Source organism: Arachis hypogaea, chromosome 14, assembly GCF_003086295.3.
Source record: "Arachis hypogaea cultivar Tifrunner chromosome 14, arahy.Tifrunner.gnm2.J5K5, whole genome shotgun sequence".
NCBI lineage: Eukaryota > Viridiplantae > Streptophyta > Magnoliopsida > Fabales > Fabaceae > Arachis > Arachis hypogaea.
In genome coordinates, this window is record NC_092049.1 from 107,619,577 (window position 1) to 107,639,251 (window position 19,675).

A 19,675-nucleotide genomic window follows, 5' to 3' on the forward strand; every position below is an offset into this window, starting at 1 on the left:
GAGGCATAAAGTTCACTAAATAAATTAAGCTTGAAAATATAAATATTCTCTTAATAAATCAAATAATACAACTTCTCGAATCCAACCCTTTTTAAATAACTTTTCAAAAAAGACTAGGATTTTGTAGAAATTTCGGCAGCACCTCCCCTAAAACTTGGACTTTTGCCACCCGGTTCGGGTCCTAACTAAACCGTTTCTCATTCTTTTTCAACAGCTCAAAACCAAAAATCAATTCAAAGCAAGCTAAATCCAACAGTCGCCTCAGTGGCATATCTGAAGAAAACCATTTCAAAGTCAACTCAATATCAACCGATTTAACTCATTTCCGAAGCTTTAAAGAAACGGTTCAGTAACAAATCATTTGTCCAAGATCAAGTCAATTAAAGTAAACCAGGCTGAATTCAAAAGTGCATTCGACTTTTCACATCATCAAATAATTGACTCAAATCAAATCAATCCTCAACGGATTAAACTCAGATTTCAAATCTTTAAAAAATCACTTCAAAACATTACATTTCACAAAGCCGCACAACAATTCAGCCAAACAAACATCCATAATCATTCGAGTCAATCAAATAATACATAAGGCAGATACAATCACTAAATACACCATATCTCACATCAGTATCCATATGTAATAATTCCAATAATAAACTATAGTTTTCGGAAAGCGCCCTTACCTCAAAACGCAATTCCATAACCCAAACGCCTCACAGAGTCCTTTCCGCCTCAACCCGAACTGACGGCAACCAAAACCTCAGCTCCCAGCCACTTTTGCAATAACCATAGCAACTCGAAACTAAGAAAGAACGGCTGAACCGAAACAGCGACAGTCTCCGGGCCGGTTCGGCGGCAGCCCGGCAGCCACTTCAAGCGGCAGCGGCGACAAATTCCGATCACGACAACTGAAACCAACACGCAGTGACTATAGTATTCTCGGAATTCAAAAAGGACAGAAACCACAATTAAAACCCTTACCGGCAAACTTTTCCGGCGACGACAGCAGGGTCTCAAGTGGTAAAAGCTCAGCCCGGAGCTCCGGCAGTGATCCCAGAAGCCACATAACCACTCTCGACGGCCAGAAACACAGAGGCGCAGCTTCCTCTCCTGCAGCGGCACCTTCGGCGGCCTAAACCATTTTCTGACGGCGGCAACTCCGACGAAGGCGGTGCGGCGACGCAAGCATGGCTGGGCACGGTGGTTGCACCCCAGCAGAGAGGAGTTTCACGGCGGCAGAGCACGACAGCGGCGACTGGATGCAACTCCTCCAGCCCGCGTCTTCCTCTCTCCCAGCGGCGCTTAGTCTCAGGCTTCCTCTCCGACGCGACGCGGCGGCGACTGGCGTAGCTCGTGGCTCCATGGGTGATGGCGGTGAGGCACGAGCTCCCTCTCTCCTCTGACGCGAACTCTCTCTCTCTTCTCCCTCTGTCCTTCGCGCGATTCTGGAGGCAGCGTCACGGGTCGGCGGCGACGAGGGCTGGACGCAATCTGAGCACGGCACCGAGGTGACCGACGACCGTGCGGCTCATCCTCTCCCCGGATCGCAGCTCTGCTCCATCTCTCCCTTTCTGCTTCTATTGCTTTCCGTTCATGGAAAGAGAGATAGAAAACTGTGTGTTGTGGCTAGGATAGGGCTGCGCAGCTGCTGGGTTGTGGGGGAAGCTGTGCGTGTGTGTATCTGCTTGGGAAAGAGGGGTTGCAGCTGCTGAGGGGAAGAAGAAAGGTGGCGGCTGCTGGGTATAGGATTAGGGTTTCATTTTTGAAACTTAGGGTTAGGGTTACTTTTGTAATTTCAAATAAAAGTAGGGGTAATATAGTAATTAGAAATAAATTTTGATCCAACAATAATAATGTATAAAAATACTATTTGCTCATCAATTGCACCAATTATTTTCAATAAAATGTCCCCACCAAATAATTTGAAATAATATACTTATTTTCTTCATTTTTCAAAATAGTAATATCAATATTCTAAAATATTAATTATTTAGTCCAAAATCATATAAAAATCCTTTTTATTTCACAACTACCAACTATATGATTTAAATATAGAAAATAATTCAATAATTATAAAATTGGATAATAACCATAACTTATCTCAAATTCAATAAATCAAAACTTGCCTTAATTATCTTTAATAAAATAATTTCTGAAATTAAGGCTATGAATAGCTATATGATTTGAGACTTGATCATAATAAGACTTTTCAAAAGTTCTGGGTCTTACATGCTATCCACCTTATAAAAATTTTCGTCCTCGAAAATTGATACAAAATGAAAGAAATTTCATAACATCCTTGAACACATTTAAGGAAGTAGCACAAATATCTCATCATATAAACATATACGATTTTCAAATACTTTGATTGTCATATGCATAAGGATGCAAAGGTAGAAGTGTGAGTGCAAAGCAAACGCTACCAGGTAGGCTCAATTCAAAAGGTGACATGGGTCAAACATGTGATAGTAAGGTAAGGCATTGAAGGTTATAAAACAGGATGAGGTTACAACGACGTGCTCAACATCCGCACACTAATCTCATATCAACCTCCAAGCTTCAACTTTCCAACTCCATCAAGCACTTTACAATCCCCATATCCGATCATAAGCCTAACGATCACAAGCTCGTTTGCAAGGGACAAAACACCCACAACTCATCATAACGTCACACACCTACCGCTTCACCTTCCATATACACATATCACGTCTTAAAGGACAAACGCATCGCGTTACTACATACAAGTCGCACGTGATATCAAAACAATTCTTGAGTCTACTCAGAATGATACCAGATTCAGAAAGGAAAGACACATGTCAAGAATAATACCCATAGATTTGGGAGAATGTATCTAATCTAGGTAAATAAAGACACTCAACCAATGAAGTTTGCTAGAAATAAATCAATTGACAACTTCAAAGATAACCCTTGTATCAAAGAAATCCAACAGGACCAATAAGAAGAAAATTCAGCGCATTATTTTGAAACAAATTCAAGCTGAGTCGAAGAAGCATGAGGTTTGCTGTAGAGAAGATTTCAAACCCAAGACAAGGCTCACAGAACTCAAGAGCATGATTAAAAATACTTTCGAATACATTGTTCATGAAAGAGTCGAAAACTTGCAGAAAACCACTTTGCAGTCTAGAAGAAAAGTTGAGCAGGAAACATTCTTCAAGAGAGTAGCAAAAGCATAAATGTGGCTTTACTTCAATACAATTTCATGTTGAAGTAGATTTTGTAGAGTTCCAAAAACAAATGCACACAACTTTGGCTAAGAGCTAAAATATTTTCTCAAATATTTTAGAAAGATAATTAGATGCACAACTTAACCAAAAGCTGTTCATAAAAACTCGGAAGTAATCAAATGCTTGTTCAAAATTCTCAAAATTTCATATTCAAACAAGCGTGTATAACATTTATAGCAAGTACGAAAGAGAATTAAACTCTTTTTAGAAAAGAAACTCCGAAGTAAAAATTTGCTTACAATTTGGTAAAGGAAATAAGTGGTGCATTACAAACGAACCGATTTCCACTAAACAAGGAAGCTTTCCAAAACCTCATTTAAAATAGCGCATGCCACTTTAAAACAACTTTGTCAAAGTTGAACGATTGTTTCCATTACAATCAAGCAGTTGAAAAATAAATTTAGTTTAGAACTGCTTTAAAGAGAATTCAAAACTTCTTTAAAAAGTTCAAAACAAGACTCCAAAAGTGTTCTTGAAATCACCATCTCAGAAGGATATTCAAGGAGATTAGAATGTACTTAAAAGGAGTCAAGCCATACCAGAAAGGATCTTAAATCAAGATAGTTCAAACAAGATCCACTAGGCATGAGGCATCAAACAAGCTTTCAATTGATTCAAAAGAATATGAAAGTCATAGGAAAATACAACCCAATCATTAGTAATTTCCCAAGGATAAATCTTTGATTAAAAACTATTGTAAAGATAATGAGAGATTAAACGATGCACTGTTTTGAAACGAATTAAACTGACTCATATAAGAATGAGGTTCACCAGAGAAGAAAAACCAAGATCAATGGTAATGTTCACAAGATGTAAAAGATTAGTTAAAAACAAAGTCAAGCATGACATTCATGGAGATGGAAAGCTTAAAAGGGACTCTAGTCCACTCATAAGAAGAAAGCCATGAGTCCAACATTTTCAAAAGAACAACAATGGCATAAGCCATGTAGTATGCTAAATCAAACTCAAATCAAAATGAATTAAGTAAAGTTTATCAAACGAAACTCAACCGAGACAAAAGTGGTAAATCCTTTCTTTTCAAAATTTTGAAAAATATCCAAATACATAATCAAATGAAGATGTGCACTGGAGCTATAGTAGAATTACTAGAAAGTCAATTTACTTTTAAAGTAAGTGCAGTTCCATAAACCAGTAAAAGTACATGCGAGGTATTAGAGATAAATAGTTATTAAACTGTATAAGAAATCTCAAAGTTTCATTTATAGATAAGTATATATCTAATCAACAGCAATTTTTTTTTATAAAACCTCAAAATTGGTTGTAATCACTGTCAAACAAGAGAAAAACTTAATCAATAATTTCTGAAGAATGGACTGGAATCTGGAGTTAAAAGGCACAACGCATTAAGACAAGTTCAAAGCTATATCAAGGAATATTTGAATCAGGAAGAACTCAAACAGAGAAAGACAGTTGCAACAAGGATTCCAAACAAGCATATGCAATTGAGATCAAACAATAATGCATATGAATAGAGAAATAAAGTGGAAACATCCAATTACTTTTCAAGATGAGTAGCAAGCAAGAACTTCAAGTTAGGATATGAAAGAACAGGTCGACTCGAATAGAATTTCAAGACACACAACTGAATAGCCTCGAGAAATAGTTTCCATCGTTCCCAAAACCCACGATTCGCTTTACTCAAAACTTGCATATCATCTATGATAACCCATCAGTGCTTTCACGTACATAATTCACTAGTATTAAGCCGGCCAAACTTAATACCAAGAATTATGCAACGCAAGACTAACGGCATTACTCAATAGACCGTCATGTGCATAAAGCTCTAATTCTCGTCACTCGACAAGACCTAGTACATGACAAACGCTCAGAGTATGCAATTGAAGTATAGTTGGTCCATTCCTCAGGCTCTACAGGAAAGACCGCTCTGATACCATAATGTAACACCCTAACTACCAAAGCTCACGCTTCCGGCTGCGCGACTCTGATAGCTCGGATATTACGACGACACTTATATTATTTAATACTAAAATATGAGCCTGTTTAAAACTTTAAATCGCAATACCGTTCCCAAAAAAAATAATTTCGTTCGATAACGTACTTCCATAGATACCATACAACTTACAAAAACTCATAAAGAGTACATCCATATATATACATACATATATATATATATATATATATATATATATATATATATAAGTAATATTAGAAACATAGTCCAATACAATTCCTATCCCTCTTACAGATTATATCAAGATAAAGGCGAGGGTACAATAAACCATAACTAAAACAATACAAAGCATCACAACAACAATTAAATAAGCTCTTCGTAACTTCTGCGCCCATATCCTGAAAGGGGAAAAATGTAGAGGGGTGAGAACATCATCCTTGAAAGGGTTCTCAGTAGAGGATTTTTGGGAATTACTGTAATAGGATACGTGAAGATAAACCGTACCAGCGAGTAATAACCGTCTTATACCTCTTTTCAAAAACAACGATTTACAATAAAAGAGGAATCGGAAATCTTTTCTGAAAGAGGAACAGTTCAATTCTCAAAAACTCAAAAGCCTTTCAAAACGGTTTATCTATGCTGAACCAAAATAGCCTTTCATATTTTATTCCAAACCAAAAACACAAAACCGAAATCAACCATCGGTTCATCTCATTCCAACCACGGCTCTAGGCCCAATCAATCCAGCCATCAACCAATCACCAGAGTCCAACAGAGTCCCAGTAGCAAACACAAATAGGAAGATGCAAGCACAAACAAACAGTTATTGCAAGTAGAACAATTAGCAATTAATCACATAGGCAAACCAAGTATAATATGCACACCCAAACAATGTCACATAGATGCATATGATGCATGCCTATCCCTAGTGGCTGATGATATCATCTGTCGGTTATATAGCCAACCCGACACGTCTTGGTAGCTAACCATGGACAGAAACACCCATCGCGGAGCAAGTAGGTTTGAGCTACAACCCCATTGCTACTACCTGCTCAACCCAGAGCCAGTAGAATAACCACTACTGCGGCTACTACCCAGGCGGGTGTTTAAAAGCTCAACCTGGAGTGAGTGGCATCACCACTACTACCGCTACTACCAAGGCGTCACAATCTCTAACCTGGAACAAGTGGGACGAACCACAACCCTTGCTACTACCCAGGTATCTCAAGCATATATTCATTCAGTCCCAGCCATGGATCAACATCCATCTCAGCCATCCGGCTTAAATTCATAATTCATAGTCAGCCATACGGCCCATAACTCATTTGGCAATCAGCCATAAATGAATATCATACACAGCCATTCCGGCTCACAGTTCAATCCAGAACCAGCCAATATTCATAATCATACATAGCCATTCCGGCCCATAACAAAACAGCACTTCCACCATCCAACATCATCAAATTCATAAAACCGGCATTTAAGCCATAAATCACTTTTTCTCAATCGCTTCACTTTGAAATCAAGTTTCAACTCTTTTCAGCCTTGGCTTTAGAAATCTCGTTTCTCAAATCATCTCAGGCTCATAAGCCAAATTTACTCAAAGTGAGTTCCCTTTTTAAAACAAAGCTACTCTCGGCATTCTCTTTCCAAAACTTCCAAAACCATGGCAAGTTAAGGATTTATTTCAAATTATTCAAAATCACCCATACAACAATGGGATTTTATAACAAAAATTTCTCGGCAGAGTCCCATGTCTTTAGGGAAGGTCAACCTATATCAATTCCTTAAAATTCATTGAAACTCTTAAAATCATGGATTCTCGGCTCAAGTAAATAAAACTGAATTTATTATGAAACCGACCATGCAAAATCACAAGTTTCAATCCGGTCCAAAAATCAACTCATTTGAAAAGGAACCGGTTCATTTGAATCAAACCACTTTTGGGTTTCTTTTTGGAAACCATTTTTCTAACTCTTCCAAAATGCCTCAGACTTAATTACTCAATCAAAAGTATATATTCCTTTGAAATCACTAAAAGCTCCTTTTTATATTGAAATCAATATTAGAGCATCATTCTTTCCTTCAGTGATTCAAACGGTAAAAATAGTTCACTTCTAAATAAGTCGAACTCGAGGCATAAAGTTCACTAAATAAATTAAGCTTGAAAACATAAATATTCTCTTAATAAATCAAATAATACAACTTCTCGAATCCAACCCTTTTTAAATAACTTTTCAAACAAGACTAGGATTTTGTAGAAATTTCGGCAGCACCTCCCCTAAAACTTGGACTTTTGCCACCCGGTTCGGGTCCCAACTAAACCGTTTCTCATTCCTTTTCAACAGCTCAAAACTAGAAATCAATTCAAAGCAAGCTAAATCCAACAGTCGCCTCAGTGGCATATCTCAAGAAAACCATTTCAAAGTCAACTCAATATCAACCGATTTAACTCATTTCCGAAGCTTTAAAGAAACGGTTCAGTAACAAATCATTTGTCCAAGATCAAGTCAATTAAAGTAAACCAGGCTGAATTCAAAAGTGCATTCGACTTTTCACATCATCAAATAATTGACTCAAATCAAATCAATCCTCAACGGATTAAACTCAGATTTCAAATCTTTAAAAAATCACTTCAAAACATTACATTTCACAAAGCCGCACAACAATTCAGCCAAACAAACATCCATAATCATTCGAGTCAATCAAATAATACATAAGGCAGATACAATCACTAAATACACCATATCTCACATCAGTATCCATATGTAATAATTCCAATAATAAACTATAGTTTTCGGAAAGCGCCCCTACCTCAAAACGCAATTCCATAACCCAAACGCCTCACAGAGTCCTTTCCGCCTCAACCCGAACTGACGGCAACCAAAACCTCAGCTCCCAGCCACTTTTGCAATAACCATAGCAACTCGAAACTAAGAAAGAACGGCTGAACCGAAACAACGACGGTCTCCGGGCCGGTTCGGCGGCAGCCCGGCAGCCACTTCAAGCGGCAGTGGCGACAAATTCCGATCACGACAACTGAAACCAACACGCAGTGACTATAGTATTCTCGGAATTCAAAAAGGACAGAAACCACAATTAAAACCCTTACCGGCAAACTTTTCCGGCGACGGCAGCAGGGTCTCAAGTGGTAGAAGCTCAGCCCGGAGCTCCGGCAATGATCCCGGAAGCCACATAACCACTCCCGGCGGCCAGAAACACAGAGGCGCAGCTTCCTCTCCTGCAGCGGCACCTGCGGCGGCCTAAACCATTTTTTGACGGCGGCAACTCCAGCGGAGGCGGCGCGGCGATGCAAGCACGGCTTGGCACGGTGGTTGCACCCCAGCAGAGAGGAGTTTCACGGTGGCAGAGCACGACAGCGACGACTGGATGCAGCTCCTCCAGCCCGCGTCTTCCTCTCTCCCAGCGGCGCTCAGTCTCAGGCTTCCTCTCCGACGTGACGCGGCAGCGACCGGTGCAGCTCGTGGCTCTATGGGTGACGGCGGTGAGGCACGAGCTCCCTCTCTCCTCCGACGCGAACTCTCTCTCTCTCCTTCTTCTGTCCTTCGCGCGATTCTGGAGGCAGCGTCACAGGTCGGCGGCGACGAGGGCTGGACGCGATCTGAGCACGGCGCCGAGGTAACCGACGACCGCGCGGCTCATCCCCTCCCCGGATCGCAGCTCTGCTCCATCTCTCCCTTTCTGCTTCTATTGCTTTCCGTTCATGGAAAGAGAGATAGAAAACTGTGTGTTGTGGCTAGGATAGGGCTGCGCAGCTACTGGGTTGTGGGGGAAGCTGTGCGTGTGTGTGTCTGCTTGGGAAAGAGGGGTTGCAGCTGCTGAGGGGAAGAAGAAAGGTGGCGACTGCTGGGTATAGGATTAGGGTTTCATTTTTGAAACTTAGGGTTAGGGTTACTTTTTTAATTTCAAATAAAAGTAGGGGTAATATAGTAATTAGAAATAAATTTTGATCCAACATTAATAATGTATAAAAATACTATTTGCTCATCAATTGCACCAATTATTTTCAATAAAATGTCCCCACCAAATAATTTGAAATAATATACTTATTTTCTTCATTTTTCAAAATAGTAATATCAATATTCTAAATTATTAATTATTTAGTCCAAAATCATATAAAAAACCTTTTTATTTCACAACTACCAACTATATGATTTAAATATAGAAAATAATCCAATAATTGTAAAATTGGATAATAACCATAACTTATCTCAAATTCAATAAATCAAAACTTGCCTTAATTATCTTTAATAAAATAATTTCTGAAATTAAGGCTATGAATAGCTATATGATTTGAGACTTGATCATAATAAGACTTTTCAAAAGTTCTGGGTCTTACAGAGTTTTTTTTTTTAAGTTATGAAATGAATTCAATTTATTAAGTATAAGAAAGAAAGGGATAAGAGAACATGGCGCGTGTGATTATGGAATGACTAAAAGATCATGAGACGGTGACGGAAAGTAAATGGTTAAGGTGTTGATGCGAAAATGTTAAGCCGTGGCCTTTTTCTGTGAATGATTATGTGGGGATGCCCGTGTGTATGGAATGGCTTCCAGGAGGAAGGGGCACATGTTTCAGCTGGAGAATCAGCGCCTGCAAGTACTTGCAGAGGTCATGTTTGGCATGTTTCAGCTGGATAATCAGCGCCTGCAAGAAGTAGAAACTTGCAGAGGTTATACCGCTGGAATGCCTTATCTGACTTGTGAGTTGGATTGCGTCGGGTGTCGGTCGAAATCGAAAAATGAGCTCATTACCTGCGATAGGACTAGACATGCATCATCATTGTTTGCACATTTGCATTTAATTGTGTTTGCTTATCTTGTCTCTCTGTGGTTGTGCTGTTTGTCTTATTGCTATTAGTTTGTGTATTGAGGTGACTTAAAATTGAGGTTGTGATTGAGTTTTGTTTAAAATTCAGAAATTTAAAGAAGGTAATTAATTATGTAATGTAAAAGTAAAAAGTATTTTCAAAGGCCTAACAAAATAGTTTTACTGGGTAAGTTAATTATCTGCATTATATTCATTACTTTTACGGCATTTTCATTCCCTACTGAGAACATGTGATTTGTTCTCACCCCAAAATCTTCCACCCTTTCAGTGACAGGTTCGAAGGTTTAATATGAAGCTGCAGACGAGTAGTAGATTTACTTGTGATTTCTGTTGTTTTATAGAGTTCCCTCACCCTTGATGCTTTAGCTTTTATTTTATCCAGAGAGATAGAGATTGTATTCGAGTTTTATATTGAATTTATTTGTATAACACTTATTGTTATTAATAATTATGTGATTACTATTATTTGAATATCTTTGATATGTGATTTTAATTACTAAAAACAAATCGCTGGAAAATTTTATAAAACTAAAACGCGATATCGAACTAAAGGCTCAATATTAAATAGTTAATAAGGAAAACAGGTTAGTGATGCATTAATTTTGGTACGATCATGACGTGCTAAAAGTTAGGGTGTTATAATAATTAAATTCCGTAGTAAAAAAATTGCTAATATGATAGTCAAATTTAATAGTAAAAATTCAGTAGAAAATTTTTGTAATCAATTCTTTCCCCCTCGATGTGTCCCAAATTTTCTTCGGACTTTTCTTCTTTCATCTTCAATTATTTTTTCTAAGGTCTCCGTCCCAACATTTGCATACGGACTAACTTGTGAGGCTCCTAGTTTTCTTTCTCATAGTGCTTTTGCCTCTTTCGGGGTATTCAAACCTTTCTTTTCTTTTTTCTTTCTTTCCTTTTTATTGGTAATCTTTGGGGCTTCCTTATGCTGTTTTTCCTTTTGTTTTCCTCCATTTTTTCTTGAAATTGATAACCCTTTGCTAGATTCAAAATCCTAGTTCGACAATCATTTTTGGTTCTCTTTCTACTCGTTTTGGTGCAGTCTTTTTTCGCATTTTTCAAAATTAGCAAATTAAACAACCAAAATCCAATCAAATTCAAAAAAAAATAAAAAAAGTTAAAACTCAATAATCAAATATCAAGTATGCTATAATCAAACATGCTGTAATATCATGTTTTAAAAGTTGAACATAATCAAACAGGCTCTAAATCGTATCACAAAAATTCAATTATAATCAAACATGATGTAGATATCAACTATGCTATAATATCATTTTTAAAAACTGAGCATAATCAAACTCATTCAGTATAATAATCAAACAAACTCCAACTCATATCATAAAAATGTAGTTATAATCAATTAATAGTTTACTAATAATCAAAAGTTCGAGGGAAAAAAATAAAGAGAACTGACCTCATATATTATCAGATTTCCAATAAATCAAGCTACTTAATAATGTTAAACAAAGCAACTATACTATCAATCAATTGTTAAAATTAGCATACTAAGACTTCAATTCAAAACTCTAACTTAATATTTTTAGTATAAATTTTTATTTGAGAGTACAAACTATGTACAATACAAATTTATTTATAAAAGTTCAAAATGAAGAAGGAAAATACAGTCGAAGAAGCTGATAAAAGCTCAAAACGAAGAAGAAAAATGCCGTACAAAAAGCTGATAGAAGTACAAGGAATAGAAATTTACCTTGTAGAATCAAACAAGAAAAATTGCAGTCAAAGAAATTCGTGCCTGAAACAGAAAGCATCGCACCTAAAACAGAGAAAGAAGAATCGCAACCGCACCTGAAGGAGAGCAAATTGAAGAAGAATCGTGCCGCCAAAGAGAGAGGGAAGGAGAATCACCCTTAAGAGTGAGGAATGAGGAAGGAGTCGCGTCAGAGAGTGAGAGTGAGAGTGAGAGTGAGGGAAGGAGAAAGAGAAACAGTTATCTCAGAGCGTGTAAAGAGTGAGAGTGCGGTTGAGAGTGCGTTTTTTATTTTTAATTTTTGAATTTTGTATTGTATACGTATATAAATACGGTGACTGAAAATAGTGGCTAAAAGTGGTGTACATATAGCACTACTCATTTATCTTAATGTATTTAAAGACTATTTGAATTGAATATTAAAAGATTAAAGGTCAGTTTAATTTGACTTTTAAAAAAATACTTAGTTTTTCATCTTTTTGAAAAATATATTTTTTTAACAAAAAAAATCTTTTATATTTAGATAAACTTTTAAAAATAATTTTTAAATATTAAAAATATCTTTTATTTTTATTTTTTTTAAAAAAAAGTATTGTTAGTTTTTTAAAAAAATAAATAATTTATTTTTATAATAAAATTTTTGTTTAAAAAAAATGTATCCAAATAAATTTAAATTGAATAAAAATAATTTATTAAAAAATATTTTTTTACTTAAAAAAATCAATTCAAACTAACATTACTATCATTCTTAATATCTGGAGAGGTTGATACTTTATATAATAATCTTGTAAATATGTCTACTTAAACAGTTTTAGATGACTTTGGTATATTTCTCGATCAATTGAGTTAAATATTTTAGTTTTCAACTGGTATTATGAATTGTAAAGAAGTATTAATATATTGATTCGTAAAAAATTACCCAATTATTAATTAATTAAATTTGAAAGATGATAAAAATAATGATAGAGCTGATAATAATTTTATGAAAAAAATGCAAATCAGGCAATGCTCGTCATCAAGCTCTATAATTGGGCAGAATTTGATTGTGTTATATTTTTACTCTCTTATGGTATCAAATTAAGTATTATATTACTATTAACTAGTTTATGATCAATTTTCGTATTAGTTTTGTCTAAAAATTAATACTTAGTCGTTAAAGAGTTGGTAATTAAAAAATTACGATTAGGAACTTTTACAAGAATTTGTATTATTAGGAAGAGTCTCCTTTGGTAGGGTTCAGGAACGGTATGGTGAAAACGATTGATAAAGAGGATGCTTTAATATTAGAGGTGCAACCAACTCCTGAGGAGGTTAAAGAAGCAGTATGGGATTGCAAATCATCCAAGGCTCCAGAAAGTAATGGGTACAACATAAACTTTATAAAGAGATGTTGGACTGAAATTGGCTCTGAATTTACGACAGTGGTGATGGATTTCTTCCTGACATCCAAGTTACTGGCGGATGCGAATCTCACCTAGGTGGCGTTGGACCCTAAGTTTACTGGTGCAAAGGAAATCAAAGACTTGAGGCCGATCAGCATGGTGGGCTATGTGTATAAAGTCATTTCAAAAATGCTGGTTAGGAGGATGCGAGCAATAATGCCACGACTAGTAGGTGAGACACAAAGTTCTTTTGTCAAGGGACGAAAGATTCATGATGGAGCTGTTATCCCATGCGAAACTGTTCAATGATTAAAATGAGGAAGAAGGAAGCGGTGATAACAATGCTAGATTTCTAGAAAGTATATGATAGAGTAAAGTGGAGCTTTGTAGGCATTGTGATGCAAAAGATGGGATTTGGACGAAGATGGAGGAGCTGGGTTATGGAGTGTATAAGTACGTGTTCTATGTCAGTGCTGATAAATGGCTCACCATGTAAGCCATTTAAGATGGAGAGGGTTCTATGACAGGGTGATCCACTATCTCCATTTCTGTTTGTACTTGTCATTGAAGTTCTACATAAGATGTTTGGGGAGGCGGTGAGAAATAGAAAATTTTCGCCATTACTGGTGGGTAGAGATCATGTCGAGTTGTCACATCTTTAGTTTACGGATGATACTGTTCTGTTCTGCGCCCTTGAAGAAGAGACCATTAAGAATTACAGGAGGATCCTTCATTATTTTGAGCTAATGTCGGGGTTGAGTATTAGTTTTGATAAATCTAGCTTGATTCCTATTAACTGTGATGATTAGTGGGTACAGTGTATGTGTAGAGTACTGGGTTGTAAGGTAGCCTCTCTTCCGGTGAAATACTTGGGGATCCCGCTAGGAGAAAATCTGAGGTTGGTGAAGACTTGCAATCCCATTATAGAAAAAGTGGAGGAGAAGCTGAGTCTATGGAAAGCCAAGGTTCTCAATAAAGCCGGTAAGTTGGTGCTTATTAAATCTGTATTGAACAGCCTTCCTGTTTATTATTTGAGTTTGTATAAAATGCCAAAGGTTGTTGTAGAGAAATTGATTTCCTTATAGAGAAGATTTCTATGGAGTAAGGAGGATGGTAGGAATGGTATGGCTATGGTCAGGTGGGAGGTGGTGTAGGATCCCAAAAAGTTTGTTGGGTTAGGCGTCGAGGATGCTATGGTGCGTAGCACAGCCCTTCTTTTTAAGTGGTGGAGGTGTTTTTCGAAGGAGGATTGTCCCTTATGGAAGAAGATGGTGTGCTCTTGTACCAATCTGAACCACAATCTGATGTTGTCATCCCAGGCCATGGAAGGATATCTGCCATATACAGTACAAGGATCAACAAGTAAGACAGAAGATGATTAATGGGTTATCTATGGAGATTGGTGATGGGAGAGAGACTCGGTTCTGGGAGGATGTATAGCTGCATGGCAGTTCTTTGAAAGACCTATTTCCGAAACTTTTCTTAGTTTCAAACCATAGAGGATCCGTTATATGGGATTGTGGGTTTTGGGACGAGTTAGAGTGGAGAATGGAACTTCCAATAGAGGCGAGAGCTTTTCCAATGAGAGTTGGACTTAGTGAACCAGTTGCATGAAACTTTAAGCCTGGTCAAACTTGCACATGACAGAGAGGATTGTGTGGAAATTTGATAAATAAGGTGTATTTTCTACTAACTCTTTTATGCAGGTGTTGCATGTGAAAATGATGCCGGAGGAGATAGCGAGTTACAGCTTTACTAAGTCGGTTTGGAAAGGTTTAGTCCCACCAAGAGTTAAATTGTTTGTTTGATTTGTCTTGACTAGAAGGGTCAATACGAAGGAGAGGCTGAATCGGTTAGGAGTGGTTAATCAGGAAGATGTTGTATGTATGTTATGTAACCAAGGTGTTGAATATGGTCACTACTTTTTTCTTGGTTGTGATTTTTCTTAGCAGGTTTGGTGTGCATAGCTGTCATTTGTTGGAAGACAATGGTCGTGCCCAGAAACGTTAAAGGAATATTTTCAAAGTTAGACTGAGCTATCAACTAGTAAGCAGGAATGCCAGGGGCGAAGACACATAGCGGTGGGGCAATGCCCCCTCCCCTATTTTAATTTTTGTTTAAAAAAATTAAAGGAGGACATGTCCTCCCCCCTCCCCCTTTTTTTTATTTCCCAACCCGTCCCTGACTCATTAGTTAGTGAACTGGTGGTACTACACTTTTTTTTTCTTTAATCCATAACAAAAAAAATCCATTAACTCCATTCTTTAGTGTTAATAAAATATAATAATTCTAGACCTAGCCCAGTAACCCACTTTATTTAAAAAATAAAATATAAATCCCTATTCTTCTCTCTATGTTCTCATTTACTCAAATTTCTCACTTTCACTTTGCAGTAGACCAACAGTAACAACTTTTCCTATTCTTCTCTTTCTTTATCTTTTTAATATTTTTATCTTCTACTCTTTGACTATTGTTTTTTTTTTTGAAAATTAAAAAAAAAAAGATATTAGTTCAACAAGTGGTTTTTCACTCCTCTTTGACTTTTTTTCAAAAAAGATTCTATTTTTACTCTTTTTTATTTCAAGAGAATTATTGAACTAATAACAAAGACACAAGTCATACAAAAATAGAGCAAATGAATTGTATTTAATATTACAATTTTTAAGGATTAGTAAATGTTACGTTGTAAGATGAAAGGATAAGAAGAAAAAATTATATACATCTAGCATGGCAATTTTTTGTCTAATTTTTTTTATTATTTTTCTATTAGTCTTGCCTAATTTTTTTATGTTTTTTATATATTTAGTTATTTACTTAATTTATTATTATTTATTAATTAAGTTTATGTTATTATACGTTAGTTTGTATATTTAATTTTTTTATTAATTAACGGTTTAATTATAATTTTATATTATTTATACTACAATGCTAGTGTTATTGTTCTGAATTTTAATATCTTATTTTGAATTGAAATATAATTTTTATATTTTATAAAGATTATAAATTGTAATTTATATTTTTTGCTAAATATATTTTTAATTATAGGAACTTACTTGGCCATTTGAATTGTGGGTAAGTTCAAAATCATTGATACATTTTTTAAAAGAAAAGATCAAGAGAATGAAAATGCTTCTATTATTACTACCCTAATACTTGAGGGGTCATCAAATTTTATTACTTCAAGTTCTCTATTGAATAGCTTAAAGCGTCCACGACTTCTTCCTAATCAACTGGATATTTTCATTTGGAAAGAGATCCTGGAATGCGACCAATGATTTGGAAGTTTTCTCCAAATCAAAGAGATGAAATCCGTCGGGCTTATATTTAAGTTGGGCCAAATCAACCAATTCTTGATAACTATCCATTTTCTGGTGATAAAAATCACTAAGGAACTTTCAATCAACACGGGGTTCAAATGCTTTTATTGAGAATGGTTTCAGGAATTGGAAGAAAGAAAATAGTGGAAAAGAATCCGCTCTTTTAAATCGCATTGGCAAAGGTCCCAACTCATTCCATCATAAGGCGCTAAAATCACGTGATGATTTGATGAAACAATCACAATATATCGACAAACTTCTTCACAAGCAAATATCAGAAGAGATTGAAAATAATCGAATTCGACTAGGAGCATCTATAGATTGCATTAGATGGTTGACATTTCAAGGTTGCGCCTACAGAGAGCATGATGAAAGCCAAAGTTCAAGCAATAGACGTAGCTTTTTGGAAATGTTGAAATTTTTGGGATCTTACAATGAAAGTGAAAAAGAATATTTTGGAAAATGCTTGATGAGTAGGATTTGCACCGGTTTGGATTTTGTCCACTTAAAATAAGTTACGTTGCAAGTATAAACCAAACCGGCAACCAACTCCCAACATCAAAATTTAGATTTTTTTCCAATACAAAATAATTAACCGAGAGTAATGAAACCTCGGGTCGTTCTCCCTAGGAATGCAATTAAAATGTCACGGTTTCGGTTGTGAAGAAAAGGAGTTTTTGTAATTAAAGAACAAAAGATTAAAAGAACTAAGAAATAAAAGAACTAATTAAGAGATAATCAAAATTGGGAATTAATACAATTAAAAAGGAAACAAGGTCAAAACTAGTGAAAATATTATAGTGCCTAAAAGAGCCTTGACTTGGGAATGAGAATCCAAGGACTCCTATTATCGTCATAACCACAACTATGACAACTATGATGAGTCAATCTCACTTCGTCTACCCCTAACATCAAGGAGTAAGTGATAAACCACTATTTTATGGTTTATCTTGTGCTCAAGTGAGTGGTTTTTATCAACTCTTTACCCACTTATTCATACTATTTGCATGGTTTTACATTTGCCTTCCTAATTATGTGCTTTGATTGAAAACATGCTTCTTTGGCCTTAAATTCCCTATGTTTAAATCATCTCTTATTACCATTAGATGCCTTGATATGTGTGTTAAGTGATTTCAGAGATTACAGGGCAGGAATGACTTGGAGGATGGAAAGGAAGCATGCAAAAGTGGAAGGAATACAAGAAGTTGGAGAAATTGCTAAGCTGTCCAGCCTGACCTCTTCGCACTCAAACGGCTATAACTTTAGCTATTAAGGTCCAAATGACGCGGTTCTAATTGCGTTGTAAAGCTAACGTCCGTGGCTTCAATTTGATATATAATTTGCCATAGCTGCCCCAAAGTTAGGTGACGCGAACGCGTGAATGACGCGCCTGCATCGCATCTGCGAACTTCAATCCGCGCGGCCGCGTGGATGACGCCTCCGCGTCACTTTTCCGCGACCTGAACGTAACAGAAATCGCAGGGGGCAATTTCTGGGCTGTTTCTAACCAATTTTTCAGCCCATAACACACATATTAGAGGCTATAAAGTGGGAGAATGCATCCATTCATAATCAGGCTTGCATAATTCACTTCTCATGATTTAGATTTAGTTTTGAGAGAGGTTCTCTCCTCTCTCTTTTAGGATTTAGATTTAGGATTTATTCGCTTTCAGAATTATCTATTTTTATCAGGTTCAACATTCCTTTTTAATTACTTGTCCTCTCAATTTAGTTTATGAATTCTTCTATGTTACAGATTACTCTTTGAATTTAATGTTATTGAGGTATTTCAGTTTATTATTGCTTTCTTTAATCTATGTTACTCTTGCTTCCCATCTAAAGGCATTTTTATTCCAATAGATTTACTTTTTCCTATTTGGTCTTGGTTAAGAAATCAGTAACTCAGGAGTTATCAAACTCAAACATGATTGATATTTGTTATCTTTGCTAATTGAATTGAACTTCAATAATCCCAATATTTCCTTAGGGATTAACTAGGATTTGAAGATCTAACTAATTAGTCACTTGACTTTTCTTTACTTTAAGTAAAGACTAACTGAGTGGAATTAAGATTCAATCTTCATCATCATTGATAAGGATAACTAGGATAGGACTTCTAATTTCTCATACCTTGCCAAAAGTTTATTTTACAGTTATTTATTTATTTTATTTGTCATTTAACATACTAGTTCCTTACTTTCAAAACCCCCAATTTACAAAACTCATAACCAATAATAAGAACATACCTCCCTGCGATTCCTTGAGAAGACGACCTGAGGTTTAAATACTCGGTTATCAATTTTAAAGGGGTTTGTTACTTGTGACAACCAAAATGTTTGTAAGAAAGGTTGATTGCTTGGTTTAGTAACTATACTTACAACGAGAGTTTACTATAACTTCTAAACCATCAATCTTCAGTTCTTCAAAATGGCACCGTTGCCGGAGAATTGCAAACGTGTGCCTTATTATTGGTTATTGTAAATATTTGCTTTTTACTTGTTTATTTGTTTTTATTTTATAAAAAAAATTTCAAATTTTTAATTTTAAAATTTTTTATCTTATCTCATCTTAAATTTCAAAATTCATTTTTTTTCAAAAATCATATCTTTTTCAAAATCTTATCTTATCTTATTTCAAATTCAAATTTCAAAATTTTCAAATTCAAAATTTAAATTTTAAAACCTCTTAATATCAATATTTTATTTTATTTTATTTTGCTTGTTTATTTGTTTTTATTTTTATTTTTGTTTTTAATTTTTAATAGCTACTATGAGTTCTCACCCCTCTCGCTTTGAGTTTGGTTCTAATAATGTTGAAAGGAATGGAAGCTATAACAGGAACATGCATCAAGGTCAGAACAATCAGAGATGGATGGAGCCACGAGGATCTGATCAACCCTTTTGGCAACAACATCCTCCAAGATACCATGGACCACGACCATTCCAAAATGCATGCCTAGACACTAGATATGGTGGACCCCCTTGTAGTTACCAACAAGGTCCACCATATGATTATGAACCGCCTCCTCAACACAGCTCTGGACCACCATACTCACAAGCCCCCTACTACCAGACATCATCACATGATTCTAACCCGTATCCACCACACCAACCACCTTATGAGCCATATGAACCATATATAGAACCACCCCAATTTCAACCCAATTACTGCTAAGAACCACCACCTCAATATTTGCCATCTCCATATCCATCAATTCAAGAGC